The following is a 19,794-nucleotide window of genomic DNA, read 5'->3' as shown; positions in this document are numbered from 1 at the left end:
ACGGAGAATTGTATAGAGATATCGATGGTTCCACGACGTCAGTATCCAGTAATTCTTGAATTTGGCGATTTATCTCTTCTCGATGTGCAGGCGGATAACGATATTGTTTGACATTTATTGGTACCTCGTCCGTCGTAATTATTCGATGCTCTAGGATTTCTGTTCCTTCCAGCGTGTCTCCTGGAAGATGAAATCTGTCTTGATTCTTCTGTATTAATTCCTCGACGTTTTTTCTCTCTTCTTTATTCAAGTGTTCGAGCCGTAATAATTTGATTATTTCGTCGAATCTGCTTTCCTTTGATTTCGAGATCACGTTGCACGTCATACTAGGGAGCGAGGTGGTATTTTAGAATTCTTTGATTACCATAGTAGGAGTGATAAATTCGTAGTCTCTTGATGTGGTATTTATTATCCTTAGGTAACCTCGTCCCTTGTAGTTTCTCACAACTGCGTTACCAAAATAGACTCCCTTAATTGGCTCGATTTTTGGAATAAATCCCTCGTTTATTTCCGGATTCGCAATATTAATTGAACATGTTACTGAACTTCGCTTCGGTATAATTATTTTTTCTCTAGTATCGAAGGCTATATAAATATTTCCCCATTTGATATGCTCTTCCTCATAATCTAAACGAGCTTTACAACCTGCAAAAAATTCGGATCCTAGGATTCCGTCTTGATCGATTAGCAATGAATCATCAACTACATGAAAAATAACTGGATGGCCCGCAACCTGTATTACCGTCTGCCCTAGGGAGACCAGGCTCGTTGCCGTGATTCCTCGAACTTCTATCGATTCTTGCTCGTTGATGATTGCTGAAGCGGGTAAGGCAGGTTTCTTGATAATATTGATTTCTGATCCGGAGTCCAGTAATAAACTCGTCTTGGTTTTTAAATCCGGGGAGACTATTCGCGCGGTTGGAGTACATAGAGAATTATTTGGCTTTATTGAAATAATCCGAAGAGGTCGTTGCCCGAATCTGAGTCCGACTCTTGGTGATTTTCCTTCGCCGGTTGCTTGTGCTTCACTCTTTCTCTTTTGTCTGGAGATTCCGGATTCTCCGTTTGCGACCTCGTTTGGTTGTGGGATGACTCCCCCACAGTATTTAACGGTTGTTCGTTCGACCTTACGGTCGGCATTGCGTTCTCTCTGTCTCTCGTTATGAGTGGTGGAGTCGATCTCGCGGGGGCGGCTGCCCTCGTTCTGTTTGTTGCCGTCGGCGCCGGTCTCCTGGTTGCCGCCTGTACTCTTGGGCGATTCGGCGTATCGTTCCTTCGTGGCTCGCCCCATTCTCCCGAAGGACGTGTCTGGTTTCCCGATGGTCTTGAGGTATAGGGTACGATTAATCCGGCATCTACTCGGGCTTTAAATTTGTAACAATCTTTCACTAAATGCCCGGGTTTTTTACAATAATTACATGTGATATTTTGTCTCGTAGTATTCGAAAAATTCTGCGATGGAGGTACCGATCTTCGATCTTGGATGTTGTTCCTGGTGTAGTTATTATTAGGAGAGTTAACGTTGTTTCGGTTGTTCCCGGTGTAATTGTTATTAGAAAGACGAGCGTTGTTTCGGTTATTATTACTTGAGAATGTCGGACGTTGGTATCGCATTCTGTCGTTTACTTGTTTTAGTTCCCGCGTTGCTTTTACGGCTTGGCGATACGCGTCTTCTAAGGATTGGTATTCTGATAACTTTACTCGTAAATATACTTCGTTCGGGAGCCCCTTGACGAAAGCCTCCCTCGTGTCCCAATCGATCGTATCTTGAACGTCTTGTGATATGGAACCGTACTGACTTCTTTCTCCATCAATTATAGCTAATCTGAGGTTTCTGACGCGGTCGATGTAATCTAATATATTTTCTCCTGGTCGTTTGAATACCGTTCCCAACTCTCCCCTGTATTCGTTAACGGTTTTTCCTGGGCCAAACATATCTTTTAATTTATTCCCGAAATCGTTTAAGGTCTCTACCTCATGGTCCTCTACGGCGAGAAACGCGTGTCCGCGAAGTTTATTCATTAATAGTTTTACTAACTGAGGCTCTTGATGCCTAGGAATCATACTTCGCGCTCGCTCGCATGATCTCAAGAATTGGAACACAGACGGTCGGTATCCGTCGAACACTGGTACTGATTCAATCGCGTCCTTTAATTTAATCGGTTGATAATTATCGGTCAGTCTTGTTTCTCGCGGTGTTATCGGTGATGGTACGGGTATTTCGGTCTCGTTCGTTTGTCTGCTTAGGCGCACGTCATCTTCTAATTTAATTAGTCTTGAGCTTATGTCGGTCAATACACGGAAATTTTCGTCCCACGCTTTCAATTTTTCCGTCAACGCCAAAAGCGTATCTTCACCTAGCGAATCTCGGGCGGTCGACATTTTCCTACTTATTTTTTTTAGTTGATATTCGTAAGAGCTTTAATCCTCTGTGGAGCGTATCCCACCGCTGCCACCAAAAATTTTTTCTGTTACGTATTTATTTGTTTTAAGTCAAGTTGAGATTGAAATTTTGTAAAAATTTTTTTCTTTTGATTTAGAGTTTAGTCGGAAGGGAAATATTGAAATGATATTATTGTGTATGAATTATTTATTTGGATTTCTGATTAATACGGTAGTTGCTGCCACCAGAAATAGTCTAAGGACTATTTCAAATTTTTATTTATTTCAAACGTTACGGGTAGCGTCGACTAGAGTTTAGTGCTACTGGCAAAACCGATTCCACTTTTCGGCTAACCTGCTATGTGCAGGGATACTAGCACGGGAGAGGATTAAAGCTGGTTGAAAGTAAATTAACAATATCTAATGATTTATTCAAATCTTGCTCGATTTCGATATTGACAATTGACTGACAGATATAAAATTCTTCGGTTGACAAAATGATAACTCTTCGATAGACAAAATGTTAACTAACTCTTTGAATGCTAATTATTCGGTTGACGAACGGTAATATTATTATTCGATAGACGAAGGGTAATTATTGTTACTGACTTCTCTGAGTCGCTACATTTATTTATATCTGTCGGAGATGGAAAAGCGTCGGGGTCTTTCTTTTGAAAATGTTTGGGAAGATCTCCAACGTTTGTTTAATTGACGACTTTGTTTACAATTTAAATTGTCTTAATATCATTATAAAAACATAATTAGATAAATATAAAAACATAGATAAATTTTCGCAAGATATAGCTTTTAGCGGCTTTAACTGCCTTTCACTTCAAATACTGTAAACACGGTTTCAAATAAACGTTTTAAATTACCTTGATTTGAAAGAAATTACCAACTTTACTTTCGCGTTACGGATCGCGCGGAGCGCGGGACGTGACACAACCATTACCATTATTCTTAATAGAACTTGAACCCAGAACCAATAACAAGGAAATTTATGAAATAAAAAAAATACTAAATACAATTGTAACAGTGGAACCACCACGCTACAAAAAAGATATACCACAATGCATGCGGTGTCAACAATACGGACACACAAAAAATTATTGCAACAGAAGCCCGGCATGTGTTAAATGTGCAAAAAATCACCTAACAATACACTGCCCATACACAGGAAAAATAGAAGAAGTTAAATGCTATAATTGTAACGGAAACCACCCAGCCAGCTACAAAGGATGTGAAATAAGGAAACAAATACAACGTAAACTGTTTTCTCCACTTCGCAACAGATCACACAATGACCATCAACCACAACAAAGTATAACGGATAACGAAACAACATTGAAAGCACAACACGAACTAAACGCTATAAGCAGAAACATAGATCCCCAAGGTAAACGAAGCTACGCACAAGTAACTAAAAACATTAGCAAACCAACGCTTGCAAACAATCAGAATGAAAACAATAACATCGAAGACGTTACAGACATCAAAGAAATGCTCAAACAATCCATTAAAGGTATGGAAATGTTAGGAAAAATGGTAAGTGATCTAAACACAATACGAAGACAACAAGCACAACAAACAACAATCATGTTACAACTACTCACTAACTTGCTAAGTAAAAAATAGAGATGGACATTTTGAAAATAGCAGTCTGGAACTCCAATGGCTTGCAACAGCGAGCCCACGAAACTAAAATATTTTTGTATAAAAATAATATTGATATACTACTTGTCTCAGAAACACATTTCACTCTAAAAAGTTACATGAAAATACCGTACTACACCATCTACGACACCAAACATCCTTCAGGTAAAGCACATGGAGGAACTGCAGTAATAATAAAAAACGACATCAAGCATCACCTACATAGTCAAACAAATCAAGAACACTTACAAGCAACCACTGTCACAATACAAACCAATGACACTTACTTCCAGATGTCAGCAGTATATGTACCTCCGAGACACAAAATGACAGTAAAAAAATGGGAAGAATACTTCCAATCCTTAGGCGACAAATATATAGCGGCAGGGGACTTTAATGCAAAGCACACATTATGGGGTTCGAGAATTAACACGCCGAGAGGTAGAATATTAGAAAAATACATTAGAAGCAGCAACCTCAACGTACTATCTACGGGAAAACCAACGTACTGGCCGACAGACCCCAATAAAATACCTGACATGTTGGATTTTGCAGTAACAAAAGGACTAAATGTAAGTAAATTAAAAATAACAAACAGCCTCGAGCTTAACTCCGACCATACACCAATTATAATAGAATATACAAGCAAATCACTACTTTATAACAAGTCAGATTCGCTTTGCAATAAAACCACCAATTGGCAAACTTTCAAAGTGCTAATCGAAAACAAAATCAACTGCTATATCCCGTTGAAAACACTTGAACACATTGAGCAGGCAATTGCAACTTTGACAGAAATAAAACAGGAAGCAGCGTGGGCAACCACCACCTATGAAACAAATAGCAGGCGATCGAAAATTATTCCGCAGGACATCCTAGACAAAATCAGAGAGAAAAGAAAAGCGAAAGCAAAATGGCAAAAACAGAGAATACGAGAAAACAAGAAAAACCTAAATGAACTTGCAAAGGAATTAAAGAATAAAATAAGGGAACACCATAATAACGAATTCTCAAAATTCATCGAATCACTATCCGCGCATGAGAATACCAACTACTCCCTATGGAAAGTCACTAACAAAATTAAGAAAACAATAAAAACAATCCCAGCAATCAGAAAAATGGACAAAACATGGGCCAGAACCAACGAAGAGCAGGCAGAAGAATTCTCAAAGCACCTACAAAATATATTTTCGCCGTACGAAATTAATAACAGCATCCCTGGATGGCAAACAAATGAAGAAGTGGAAAATGCCAGCAACACAACTGATAAACGCTGCACCATACTCAGCACAAGAGCGCAAGTAGTTACAAATTTAATTAAGGCAACAAAGACAAGTAAAGCACCAGAATTTGACTTGATTAATGAAAAAATCTTAAAAAACCTTCCCCCAAAGGCAATAAGACTAACAACGATAATATTTAACGCAATTCTGAGAATACAGTACTTTCCTACACTATGGAAAATAGCACAGATAGTAATGTTACCCAAACCAAACAAAAACCCACATCTAACTGCATCCTACAAGCCGATATCATTACTACCTGCGTTTTCCAAATTATTAGAGAAAATAATATATAACCGCTTAAAACCAACAATAGAAAAAGAAAAACTAATACCGAACCATCAATTTGGATTCAAGAATAAACACTCCACAATAGAACAAATGCATAGACTCGTCAATGATATCTTACAATCGCTTGAAACAAAACAATACTGCACAGCACTCTTTATGGATATCGAAAAAGCATTCGACAAAGTTAATCATGAAAAACTTTTTCAAACAATCAAAAAGCAATTTCCAGAATAAATCTACAAACTACTCAAATCTTACTTAAACAACAGAACCTTTGTAGTAAAAATGAATGATGCATACTCTGAAATTAAGGATGTCAAGGCAGGAGTACCGCAAGGAAGCGTCTTAGGACCAATATTATTATACACACTATACACGGCAGACATACGAACAACTGTCAACAGCAAAACACTGACGTTTGCGGACGATACGGCCATACTAGTGAAGCATGCAAATCCAGAAACGGCCGCTACATTACTACAAGAACACATTATAAAAATAGAAAAATGGCTGCAAAACAAACAAATAAAAGCGAACACCAGCAAGTGCAACCACGTAACATTTACACTTAGAAAAGGAAGAACTCCAGATATCCAACTGAACGGCGCCCACATAGCACAAACAAAGCAAGTCAAATATTTAGGAATACATTTAGACACACACCTTACATGGAAGCACCATATAAAATCAATAATAAACAGAATAAGTGCAAAAAGGAAGCAGATGTACTGGTTAATCAATAGAAAATCTAAATTAAGCATAATGAATAAACTAAATATATACAAAACAATAATCAAACCAATCTGGACATACAGAGTCCCACTATGGGGGACGGCAGCAATGAGTCACATAAGCAAAATAGAAATAGAGCAAGCAAAAGTTTTAAGGACAATAGTTAACGCTCCATGGTACGTCAGAAATGAAGACCTACGAAAAGATCTAAAAATTCCAACAGTCAAAGAGGAAATCGCCAGATACGCAAAAAAGTATAAAGAAAGACTTGCAGCACACCCAAACCAGCTGGTTGCTGAAACAAATAAAACCATAATAGAAAGAAGACTGAAGAAGAAGCATCCCGCAGACCTCGCAATAGAAATACAATAAACAACCTTGAAGATGGAACCCCGCTGGGGGTAACCATCCACATGCTATATTTTTATTCTTTAAGATATAATATTTTACCAAATGTCCTTCTGGAAAAATTGTAAAAATTTAAACAAATAGATAATAAAATATATTTTTATTCTTTAATGTTTCTATGGCAAGCGTTCAAATAATTTCAAAGACGCTATATGTCTATGCAAAATATAATATTCAAACTGTTATACATTCAAAATATGTAATAGTTGTACAATATTTTACATTATGAATGTAATTTTAATCGTTCGTTATGTTTTCATATTAAAATTTTATTGTCAATTGAAAATCGATTTATAAGAGGGAAAATTTTTTTATTACAAATAGACTAATAAAAAGTTTTTCTCTAAGATGTATTGCAAACAATAAATTTAAATAAATACGGATGAATAGATGATTTTTCTAAAGAAATAAAAACGTATAAGGAATAAAAATCGAGTAGTTATAAAATAGTTAATAAAATTTTATTCCTTGTTCCTTATTCAATAGACTGCGGAATTTTAGGCCTTAATATTCGTGTTAGGTACACATATCTCACTGACATTCGATAAGAAAGAAAAGCGTTCGCTTAACACTCTCCTTCCTTGAGAATGTCCTTAGTGCTATAACAAATAGTTCTCGTAAACAAAATATTATTCTTAGCTCGTTCTTAGCTAGCAAGCCCGAATCTGAGAAAAAGACAATACTGACCTATGTATACAGGGTGTCCGGCTACAGGTTTCTGAAAATTTAAGAGATGATTCTTGACGCCTTGATAAAACGAAAATCAAGAATAAAAGAATTGCGTTTTCGACTTTGTTTTTTTTTTTTTATATTGCCAGATAAAAATACCCTGCACGTGAGTAACCCCCCTTATACCAATGAAAAGTGGTCAGCTTATGCAACGGGGCGCACAGTGATCCTCAATCCGAACGACACATGAGCGGCAGCTTACTTCTTACAAGCCATAAAAAAGACCATGGTACTCAAAAATATAAACAACGCCTCGCGACGTTTTACAAAAAAAAAAAAAAAATGGTAGATTGAGCATTAAACTTAATAAGATAATACTAAATAAACTAATATGAGCATATCGAGAACCGCCCTATGGAATGTCGGAATAGAGAAGATTAAAGTTTCCTGTATTCCTGTAATCCTTTTCCTCTGCGAGTATCCACAGCAAAATCACACACGCACCGCGATTGTCCCGATCGTGAGATAATAAAGTAAAATAGGGTGTTCTATATGTCCCTGTTTTCTTGTAAACAGAGCCTGAGTCTCCTTTTAAAATTTTGCTGTATTGTGTCTTTATCTGTCTCTGGTAGTAAAAGTCGAGAGGATTTAAATCTGGGGACCGAGCAGGCTAAAGCACAGGTTCTCTTCGACCGGTCCATCTGTTTCCGAAATAGCTCAACAGGTGAAGTGCATTATATTACATTGGTAGAACGTGATGGTGCGTTGAATTTTTCCAACTCGTCCATTTGCAAAGATTTTTTCTTCTTAAATTTTCTTGCATGCATTTCGCAAATTTTAACGTATCGGTATCCCGCAATCGTTGGTCTATTTTGTAAAATACCTTTGCGATGGGTATAATCCTATCGGGATATTTTTCGGTGCATAAACTTTGCGTTATTGCGCTATTGTTGACTACTGTACCATAGCAAAAGTACATGTCTGAAAGTTCTGCAAATGTATACATTTTATAATAAATGTAGCTAATAAAACCGCGCACATTACACGCAGTACACGTACTGTACACACAAAATATACCCAAGTAACATTTTAATTTAATATTTCCAGTTCTCTGAAAGTTCTTCTTCGACTGTTGGAATGATTCTGTTACTCAAAAACTGTTCCAGCCTCTTGCTTGAAAACAGTTAAAATACGGCAATGTGGTGATCGAGAGTTCATTTAAAAAGAAAAATTTACGATACTCGTTACCAATGCTTTCACCTTCTTTGTATAACTCGAAATTTACTGGCAACAGTCGTAATATTTGAGAAGTTCCTTTGGAAAGCAAGTGTATGGTATTGAGAAAGCGAATAGGCAAGCAACCAGGTGTGTTTAAAAAAAGCGCAAACCTATTTGGTATAATCTTCAAACTTTACATAGTTAGAGATTTATTCATATTTCATATTTACCAGATGATCATTGGAAAAGTGGACTTTCTACTTACCAGGTGGGTTTCCGAAATATATCACTTCTTCGAGCCTTAAATAATAGCCAATAAAACAATAAAAATATTGGGATATGGTTTTTAGTTTTTGTAATGGTAACGTGAATGCTCTAAGAAAACTCTAATCTGGATTAGAAGCACAACTATCGTATTCATTATTTATTTTGAACCAAACATTTAGACTATATATATTTTTGAAATAATATAAAATATCAATTATCAACGAATTATCAGCGATCTAATTAACGGGTCATTAGCGATTTTATTTTGCCACATATACACTGTCTTAGCGAATCCGTGAGTACGAGCATCTCAGCGAATATTGTTTGTATATTAATTTATTTAATCATTTTAAATATACATGGCGGTTTCAACGACGAACTATCTCGTCATTAAACCTTACCGACCAATCATCCTCTACATAAACCTCTATAGGCATGAAATACCATACTACACATAATAGTTATAAAACGATGCCTTTCTAAAATGCCAATGTCACAAGAAGTCATTGTATCAACTCACTTAACGAACCAACTGGTTTACTATGATCTGTGCTTTTATATATTAAATACTATTAACTCTAATAACTAATATTCTTTAGACTAATATTCTTAATATTATTCTTTTTATTCTATTATCCACGTATATTAAGACGTTTTTGCTGGTTTTATCGAGTACTCATACGGCTCCTCAAATTAGGCACCAACTTTTATAAGCATCCTCTATAGACATATATACAAGGTTATCTACGTAACTCGGAACCCACACTCACGAGTACGTTGAAAATGCCAACAGCGTAATATGTATGCTTAGTACTGTAATTAAATATTGCAAGTCGTCTATAAGTTACGGGATACTGATGTTTAGAAATACGTTCAACTTCTGATCTTCCTAACGTAAACAACTTTCGCCGTCTGTCGGCTGATCCGAACAGATCTTGCCATTACAGTACGAAGGTTAAATTAATTTCTAAATAAAAAAATGATCTACAGAATGTACTGTAAACATGACTGCCTTGAATTCGCTTTTAATATTTTCTTACACCGCCGGTTATATTTATAAAAAGGAGTTGTTCAAAATATCGATTTCTACAATATATTTTAAAACTAACGAAATTGGAGATGAGGTAGCATTTGTAGTAATGTTATTTAATATTTTCCATTTTTTAATATTCTCATTTTTTTCTCCAGAATTTGGTAATTGACGTTCTTCGTATCCCATACTGATTGTTTCTCACAAACTTGTATTAATTTAAACGTCTTAATCTTTGACCTTTCCTTTCCTGACCATATTTTGGACTTCCCTCGCAAAAGCTACCCTCATGTACGAAACTCGTATTCGTATACGAAGTTCATACTACTCGTTCGTAATTCTCAGACAGATAATCTGAACGCCATGAGAATCTTACACTTGCGAAAAATACTCTCAAGAGCAATGCGCAATAGTTTTACTCTCAAGTCACGCGTCGAGGAGCACCATTACGTCAAATCATCGGCTACACGTGCATTCTGCGTACTTCGAATCTATAATGCGTACTAAATTATACATCCACGATTTTTAGAACTTGTCTTCAAATCTGCGGATATAAGCAGCTCGATCGCCCTTAAAAGACTTTGACACCGCTGCAATGTGCGACGGATAATGCTGATCTCTGTGCAAGCACATTGAAATGAAGTTTTTGGTAACTAAAGTATAATTTTTCTTAAAAATATGATGCATATACTTTAACTTTAATAATTAATAATACAATTAAGTGTGATATATTTTAAAGCACGATACGATATATAGACCCAGGTCACAATTTTCACACTCATAGCGCGATAGTGACTGTCAAATTGCTCTTAGTATTCTATTTTGAAGCGACATTTTGAGATTGAAGATTCTAAAAAATTATAAGGATATGGATCGGCATGTTAAAAAGAATATCTAATAATGAAATATTTATTTTAACGAAAATCAGCAAATGACACCTTTTTTTTTTTTTTTTTTATCGTGGGGAAATCCTCATGGACACTCGGCGCTGCGTAGCAACGACCGTGTAGTGTCGGACTCCTACCGACTAAAACCCCACGGTGGTCATCCCGACGTTCGGAGGTGCACCCGGGGTCTCTTGCGAATCACTACCGAGTGCAGCCTCGTCGTCTATCTCCCTGCCGTTGTAGTTGTCTAGGGAGGCATCCCGGCTTGAGTTGGGAAGCTAGGGGGAACCACTCCTCCTAGCGCCACGTCCCCTAATCTGTCGCACCCGGGGCAGCGACGGCGGCGCCGCGCCCCTGCGTCGTACGGAGCCCCTGCGACGTTGATGCGATGATCTACTGGGATCGGCTCTTCTCTTCCGGTCCCTCTCTGCCCGCTCCTTTCTCTGCATAACCTCCTCGCAGTAGGCGCGGACAGCGTTAAACTCCCGGGGCCCTCGGAGCATGGCCTCAACGACCGCTTCCGGAGCCAACCTCTCGCCGATGTCGAGCTGCAGGACGCGCCGCGGTTCCGCCCACGCTGGACAGAACTCCAGCGTGTGCTGTGCCGTGTCCTCCTCTTCCCCGCAGTGGTGACAGGTGGACGTCACCTCCCGCCCGATCCTCAGCAGGTACTCACCGAAGACCCCGTGTCCGGCGAGCATCTGTGTCGTCCTGAAGGTGAGCGGAACCCCGCCTTGATCTCTCCAAGCCTCCCAATTGGGAAGCACGGCGCGGACGGCTCGGTGTGGCCGCCTGGCGTCCTCCTCCATCAGCTGGGAGCGCCACCGCTCCCAGATCTCCAGCTTTGCCTCTTCCCGGACGTTGGAGGCCGAGAGGCCGCCCAGCGACAGCGCCACCGTCGAAGGCGGTGCCCTCAGGTGTTCATGCACCCGACAGAGCTCGAGGGCCCGCAGCTCGAACGGGGGGGACGCCGCCAGCACTGTCGCCGACTCGTAGGATATTGTTCGATATCCTCTGGCTATTCGGATAGCGATCGTCCTTTGCAGTCTCCTCACCAGGGTACGACTGCGACGGTTGGCCATCAGGTCTTGGGCCCACACCGGTGCCCCATAGAGGACCCGGGACCGGATCACTCCCTCGTAGAGTCGGCGGACTCCCGACCCTGCTCCGCCTATATTCGGAAGAAGGCCGCACAAGGCATTGGCTGCAGCCGTCACCCTCGGGACCAGGAGCTCGAAATGTGGTCCGAACGTCCACCGGCTGTCGATGGTGAGGCCCAGGTACCTCATACGACACTTCACCGGCACCGCTTCGCCATTTATGGCCACGGACAAACCATCGGGAGGGGATCCCCTGCGGCGGCGGTCGAAGAACCATAGGGCCTCCGACTTGGCCGGCGACACGTTCAATCCCAGTCGCTGAATAGCGTGCACCGCGCATGCCACAGCGTCTTCCGCGAGAATCACGGTCTCACTCCACCACCGTCCCCCGGCTAGTACCAAGGTATCGTCGGCGTAACAGACCAAGCCCGTGCCCGGGGGCATCGGGCATCGAAGGACGGAGTCGTAGGCCGTGATCCACAAGATTGGTCCCAACACCGAACCCTGCGGGACGCCGCGCTCCACGCGCCTTCTCTCTTCCCCGTTCTTCCCAGTGAAGGTGATCCACCTATCGTTTAGGTAGGCTCCGATGACCTCAACCAGGTACGCCGGCACCTCGAAATGTCGCAGAGCCTCCATTATCCTCGCCCAGGGGATAGAGTTGAAGGCATTGCTGACGTCCAGGGAGACCGCTACCGCCGTTCCGTAGCGGGAAACCATGTCCTCCGCCATGCTCCTCACCCGCTTCACAGCATCCACCGTGGAGCGACCCCGGCGAAAGCCGTACTGACTGTCGTGCCATCCGGGAACCCGCCCCGAGATATGGGCCTCCAGACGGGCGGCGATCACCCTCTCGAGGAGCTTCCCGATCTCGTCCAGCAGGCATATCGGCCTGTACGCTGACGGCGACTCCGGCGGACGACCCTCCTTTCGCAGCAGGACCAATCTCGCCATCCGCCATATCCGCGGGTAGATGCCCTCCCTCAGGCATCGGGTAAACAGATGCCGCACGCGAGGGGCCACCACCTCCATCGTCTCCGCCCAGACTCGGCCCGGAACTCCGTCCGGACCCGGTGCCACATCCCGGGACGCCATCTTCTTAGTCGCCGCGAGAAGCTCCTCCTGAGTGACCTGCAGCTCCTCGCTCCGCTCCGTCGACGTCGTCGCCACCGCTGCTGTTGACGACGTCTCGCCCCCGCCGGAGGAGAGGGACGATCCCGACCGCCCCGCGTCGCTGTCCTGCCGCGGAAACAGCGTCCCGATGACCCTGGCCAGCAGTACCGGATCCATGTTGGCGGTCAGCGAGGGGGCCGCGGGTCGCAACTTCTTCGTTACCACCTTGTACGGCCGCCCCCACGGGTCTGACTCAACCGCCTCGATCAGCTCCTTCCAAGACCGAGCCTTCGCGATCTTGATCTCCCGCTGCAGAGTTCGTCTCGCCTCTCTGTAGACCCCGTAGCAGCGGGAGATCTCCTCCTCGTCGCGCGTCCTTCTACGGCGACGGGCCCTCAGGAATCTTCTGCGTGCCCGTACGCAGCTCGCCCGCAGTTCCGCTATCTCCGGCGTCCACCAGTGAACGCTGCGGTTGCGTCCACCGCCCGGGACGGAGCGCGGCATCGAGGCGTCGCACGCCGCGTTCATGTATTCTTGGAGGATCTCCGCCTCTTCGTCGACGCTTCCCAGACTGGTCGTCCCTTGGGCGTCCCAGCTCCACGCCGAGACGATGGCTGCCGCCCGCAACATCTCCCTGTCCCGCTCCTTCAGGCGCCATCTGGGTGGTTGCGGGCCGGAGCGGCTCGCACCACCTCGGGCGACTTGGTTGTTATTTTCGTCCACGTCCTCCGAGACCACCTCCATAAGTATGTAGAGGTGATCGGACAAGGTCTCGACTCCCTCGGCCACTCTCCAGTCACGGATCCTCGGGTACAGCTTCGAGGTGGCCCACGTGATGTCGACCACGGAGGACCCCCTCCACGCCACGCAGGTGCTCGCCGTACCCTTGTTTACCAGCAGGAGTCCGAGTCCCGCAGCCCAGTCTGTCAGCCATCTTCCTCTGGCGTTCGTCGCGGAGTTCCCCCACTGCGTCGAGTGAGCGTTGAAGTCCCCGAGGACCAGCACCTGACGGGGAAAGCACCTTTTGACGCATTCCCCGACATCGTCCAGAAAGTCCCCGAACGCGGCCAGGCCGCTGTTGGGGGAGACGTAGACCGCCACCACCGCTATTCCTGCCCATTCGACCGCGACGTAGCCGCTGCCACGGTCAAGCAGGGCGCCAAAGGCGCCCAGGGTCGGCGTCCAAGTTATGGCCGTCAGTCCGTCCAAATCCCCGATCCAGTTGGGAGCGTCAGGGACGCGATACGGCTCGGCCACTGTCGCGAGGGCGACCTCTCCCTCCCGGATAGTCTGGAGGAGCAGGTCATGCGCCCTTCTCGATCTGCCCAGGTTGCATTGGAGGAGACGGTTAAAATCCCTCAATCACCTCCATGGCCTCCTCCCGGCCATCTGCCGCTGAATGTTCGACGGTGCTCCCCTCTTGCGTTACCTCCGCGGTCGGTTCACGGATCGGTGGCTTCCTCTTAGTTCTCGGCGGAGCACATGCCGCCCCGCACATCCTGTGGTTGGCTGGCGCCCCCAGCGACTCGCATAACGGGCACTTGGGCGCGGAGGCGGGACACCCCCTGGCACGATGCCCGCTACCGCCACACCTGTAGCACAGATGCCCGCGATCCACGTTGGACGTGCAGGTTGCCCGCATGTGCCCCAGCTCCAGGCATTTAAAGCACTGCAAGGGTCTCTTCGGGATAGCCGTGACCTTCGCCGTGGACCATCCCAGAGCTACTTTCCCGTCCCGGGCTAATTTCCGGGCTCCAGCCACTGGGCACCTTACCTATGCAGTCCCAAGGCCGTATCTGGTGGTGCGGATCTCTCCGACCCGCACTTCCGCACTGCCGCATCCCGCCGCTGAGGCCAGCGCCTGCCGCAGCTCCTCCTTAGCGATCGAGATGTCTATCCCGGCCACCCTCAGCTCCGCCGTCCTGTTCGGGGCCGCTACTCTCACCGCGGTCGGATCCAGCACCTCGGCCAGACGCGTCGCCAATCGCGACGCCTTTCCTCTGTCTCTGTCGCCTGGGAGCCGGATAATTATACCCCCGGTCATCGACTTCCTCATTCCGAGGGATTCGACGCCGATCTCCGCAAGCGGGACCTTCTGTCGCGCCGTCGCGAGAACATCGGCGTATGAAGTCTTAACCCCCTCGTTGATAGTCAACGTCACCGCGGACGTACGCGGTGCGCGGGGGAGCCCGGCCGTTTTTGTCGCCTGCGCCGTTCCTTTTTTAGCCACCAGTGCGACGCCCGTCTTCCGTACGCCCGTTACTCGCGACGAAGGAGCAGCGGGCATTCTCTCTTTTTTCTCCTCCTTCCTTGCGGCCCTTTTCTTCCGCTGCCGTCTTTCCACCATCCTCCATTCGCCACCCTCCTGCTCCCTCGGGAGCATTGTGGCTTGGGTGACTCGTGGGACAGCGGGTTGGTCCGCCTTGCGCCGAGGTTCGGGGCTGCGCGGTCTTCGGCCCCCGAACCGTTCCTCGATGGCCCTCATGATGGAGGGACCGAGTTCGCCCATCTTTTTCTCTAGGGCGTCCAGACGCGCGCCTTCTTGTTTCCCCTCTCGCGGAGGGTGGCCGGGCTCAATAGCCCGACCGTTGCACCGCGGGCACTCGTGGGTGCGGGCGGCCAGCCTCGTTATCTCTTTTCGCAAGGCCGCGTTTTCCTCCTCCAACGCGGTCAGCCTTGCTTCCGCGAGCTTGGCGGCCGTGGAGCTACCGCTGTGGACCACCTCAGCCCTCTGTAGGTTAAGCTCCCTCCATGCGGCGGCGACGTAGGCCGCCGCGTTTTTTAGGTCCTTGACACTTGCTCCTTTCAGGTTCGGCGCTGTCGTCGCCACCCGCCAGATCTTAGACACCTGCCTGGTGAACTCGGCGCTCATGTCGGCCGCCGAGCTCATCCGTATGTCCAGCGCCAAATCCACAGAAATCTCCGGGGTCAGCGTCATCATGCGCCTTCTCTTCCCCCCGGAGACGATCGATCCCAGGGATGACCGAGACGCGGAAGAGGCGACCGAATCCCCGTCATCGGACCTCGTCCGCGCTCTTAGCTCCCTTACCGGCGCGAGGCCCGTTACCGCGGCCGGTGCGAGGAAGACGCCGTCCGTCCCGCCCGTGGTTCTCCGCGATGCTCTTGTTATTCTTCTCGGAGGTTCCTTATGAATCTCCGTACTATTGCCTCCCGCCTCACCAGACGTGAAAACACATCCGGGGGCCTGGCGGTCCACCCCCGAACAGCCGTGGTCGTGAGATGACGACGCAGGTGAGCCCACTTGACTACCCACCGCTGCGCCGGTACTGGGGTATCCCTCCCCTGCACCGTAAACCATTTTCGCTTTTTGGTCGCAATCCATGTTTATCATTGTTGTCGCCGCGGTCATCAACAAAGTCCGTCCTGGTGCCACTCACTCTTTCGCACCCTGTCCCGGTCAAAGCCGGTGCAGGGTGTCGGGGGGCCCCACAGGAAGGTGAGGTGAGTGGTCTTGACAGGCATGGGCCCACCAACTTCTCCGAAACTCTCCGCATCGGATCGGCAAAATTGACGGGCGCCAGAGGCACCGACCAGCTGCCACCCGACTGTAAGAGAGCATCAGATCTATCGGGGTTTCCCGGGACGTGGTCCTACGGCCCGAAAACCCATGTCCGCCTCATGCTCCCCAGCAAATGACACCTAACACTGGCGTATCAAAAACGAAGATTTTATTATTTAGAAATTAAGATCATTTAGTTGGAACGGTGAGTTAATGAGTCAGTAGAGTACGCCACTATAATGGCGCGTTGTAATATAAGATGACATTTGCGGGAGCCACTATAGTGGTGCATCGTACCTAAGATGTTAAAAAGTTTTTTACAAAAACACCTGATACACATTTTTAACATCTATAATTTCTTCGATTCGACTAAAGTATGTTGGCTAATGTGAATTCTCACGATTCGATGATGTTTGGAAATTTGAGAAGCATTATTAGAGATAAGAAATTCGATATTTGTTTCCAGCAAACAGTAACTTAACAGTAACCTAATAGTCGGTAGTTAAAGACTTTGGCTCGCTTGATTCCTTAGGAACTGACGAATTACTAACATTTTACATCAGTAAATAACTTCATATGCCAATGACTAATACTAAAAAACTTCAAATGACTAATACTAATACTATATAAGGTCGTTGAATTTGTCTTAACAAACGCCATAGTACGTGCTAAGGAAAAAAAATATGTAGTTCCATGCCACCATAAAAAAAAATATTCATGTCAATACAACTAACATGCAAAATGCCAAGGGTTAATGTTAAATCTAAATGGTGTATAGAAAATATATTAACAAGTCCATAATCGTTTGAAAAGAAATATTCTCTTTTCTTCTCTAAAAAGAATATGGCAGACAATTAATTTTTTTTTCTTCGACAACATACAATTAATTTATTTATTGTGCGATTTTTTCATTCTCATGTTTGTCTATCTCGAATAAAAAAGTAGATATGAACTTTTCCGTAGAACCGTACAATAAAAACAGGTTCTTGTAACGTGAAACTCGATTGATTCTTGTCTGTGCTAGTCTACTATCCTCGTACAAGCTGTTTATTTAAATTTGTTAAGTATGTCACAAGGAAAAAAAGTCGATTGTTAATGAATGTGGACAGATAGACAAACTACGAACAAAGCGGCAAACATGTCAGCTATCCGTGTGACTATGTCCCAGATGCACATATATGGGCAGAATTCAGTGCGCTAGTAACAGGAATATTTTACGAATAAAATATGGCGTTAACATGTAAGGGGATAATTTGTTCAGAATGTTGATTTCTACAACAAATTCGAAAACCTGTAAAGTCGACTTACTTCTAAATAATTACAATTGCTTTTCAAAAATTCGATCTGAACACTAAAATTAAGATACAGGATTTTGTACAGTAGGACGAATACGTAAATCAAGCCATACGAAATTAAAAAAAGAAATTTAAAAAAGTGTAAAATTCCAAGTATTACTATGTATTAATATTCTAGAAATTTCCGGCTGTTATGTTTCTGCAATTTGCTCGTTCCTTTCTGTTTTCCCAGACTTTCGTATCCAGTAATGGTCGGTTGATGTTCGTGAAATTTTATCCATCGTTTTCTGGAATTGGCTCGCTCCAGGTTCGCAAAAAACGAGCGTTCGCATTATCTCTGACTCGTGATTGACGATTTCATATTACCAATGATCATCGTCAGAAGAAAAATAAAATTTTCACATTTTACTTTATAATTGCGGCATTATTTTAATCAGTTTTTCCTGAGCTTTTTCCTATAAAAATGATACCAAACATGATTATATTCGATTATATATGATTTTGAGTTGTACAGTTTAAACACGAGAAAAAAAGTGTACAACGAATGTTGTAATATTTAGTATATCATAATAATACAAACACTAACATTATCAGTGATACTAATACTAATACTATATTGTCCTTGTATCTAACAAATACACAATTAGTGCTTATTGTGGTAATAATATCGGAAAAGTGACGAAAATGTCAGTTTCGCACGTAGCATAAATTCAATAAAAATCCCATTTTATATGTTGCGTGCAGCAGTATATAAGAATATAGTTTTCCATTCAATTTCTTGAAAATATAACATAAATATTTTTTTAAGATGATTTCTTCAAAAGTTTTATTCTTTTTCTGTTAGAAGAATAACTCCTAATATATCTCATTTTGTTCTCAATACATTTTCCTTGCTGTTGTCACAGGGTCACAAAATAATAATAGAGTAACCGCACGTGACAAACTTCCTACAGGTCACAGCCATTGAGACGGTAATCAGCCAGTGTCTCAGGCCGAGGAGACAATAACAGGGTAGCCACTTGTGACTAGCATACAAACCTACCCACAATCAGCACATGACATACTCTATTGCAAGATTCCGAACCATTGACACTCTATTATAATAGTTTGAACCGTTACTTTGTTGGATTCGTACATATCTAGCTTTTTGTATTGTTATTAATATTTAGTTTGTACTGTATAATCTGTTCAGTTGGATATTTGGTAAAATTTTCTAACTTTATATATTTAGTCCGAATGTTGTACCTTACTCACGAAACGTTGGAACTATGACGCTAGGAAATCACCGGTGATCTGTTAATTTCGTGATTTCTTATGTCTCCTACGTGACACTCTCAACATGTGTCATTCGCTTTCGATATGTCTCATTCTCGCTTTCGAAGCAGCTTGAGACGAACGAGCCAAAGAAAGATAAGCCCGATTCCCAAATAATTTCTGGAATACACTTGCTTGGATAAATTTTGCCACTCGTCGCGGTGCGGGTCCTTACGAGCGAACATTATCCCAACACTATTATAACTCTTCAAGAATCTAAAAATTCTCAGGAATCCGGAAAATCTCGAGTTACGAGAAACTTTCGGGGACCTGATCCGATTTCGCGAAAAATTCGATATTTCCGGATTCTTGTACCGATGATTAGTCTTAATTTCCACATATGTTGTTAAGGAAATGATTTCGAGTAGTTTTTCCTAATATCTTAGTCGGCGGTTTCGTACCGTTTTTACTGTTTCTATAAATATACCATTTCAGTTTGAACAAGCTCCTAACGGGCGAACGTTTTTAAAACAAATGACGAAGCTGACGTTCTTAAATTTTACAATCCGTTGAATAATTTATTCGTAACGAACAACAAGCAGTGTAATAAATCTCTATAAGCGGTCTTTAAAATCGTTGGCGGTTGCTACAAAAATTTACATCGACCGAAACTTTGTCTCAGGAAAATGATA

The sequence above is a fragment of the Bombus fervidus genome, chromosome 15, assembly GCF_041682495.2.
Source record: "Bombus fervidus isolate BK054 chromosome 15, iyBomFerv1, whole genome shotgun sequence".
In the NCBI taxonomy this organism is placed as follows: Eukaryota; Metazoa; Arthropoda; class Insecta; order Hymenoptera; family Apidae; genus Bombus; species Bombus fervidus.
This window is presented reverse-complemented; position numbering follows the sequence as displayed.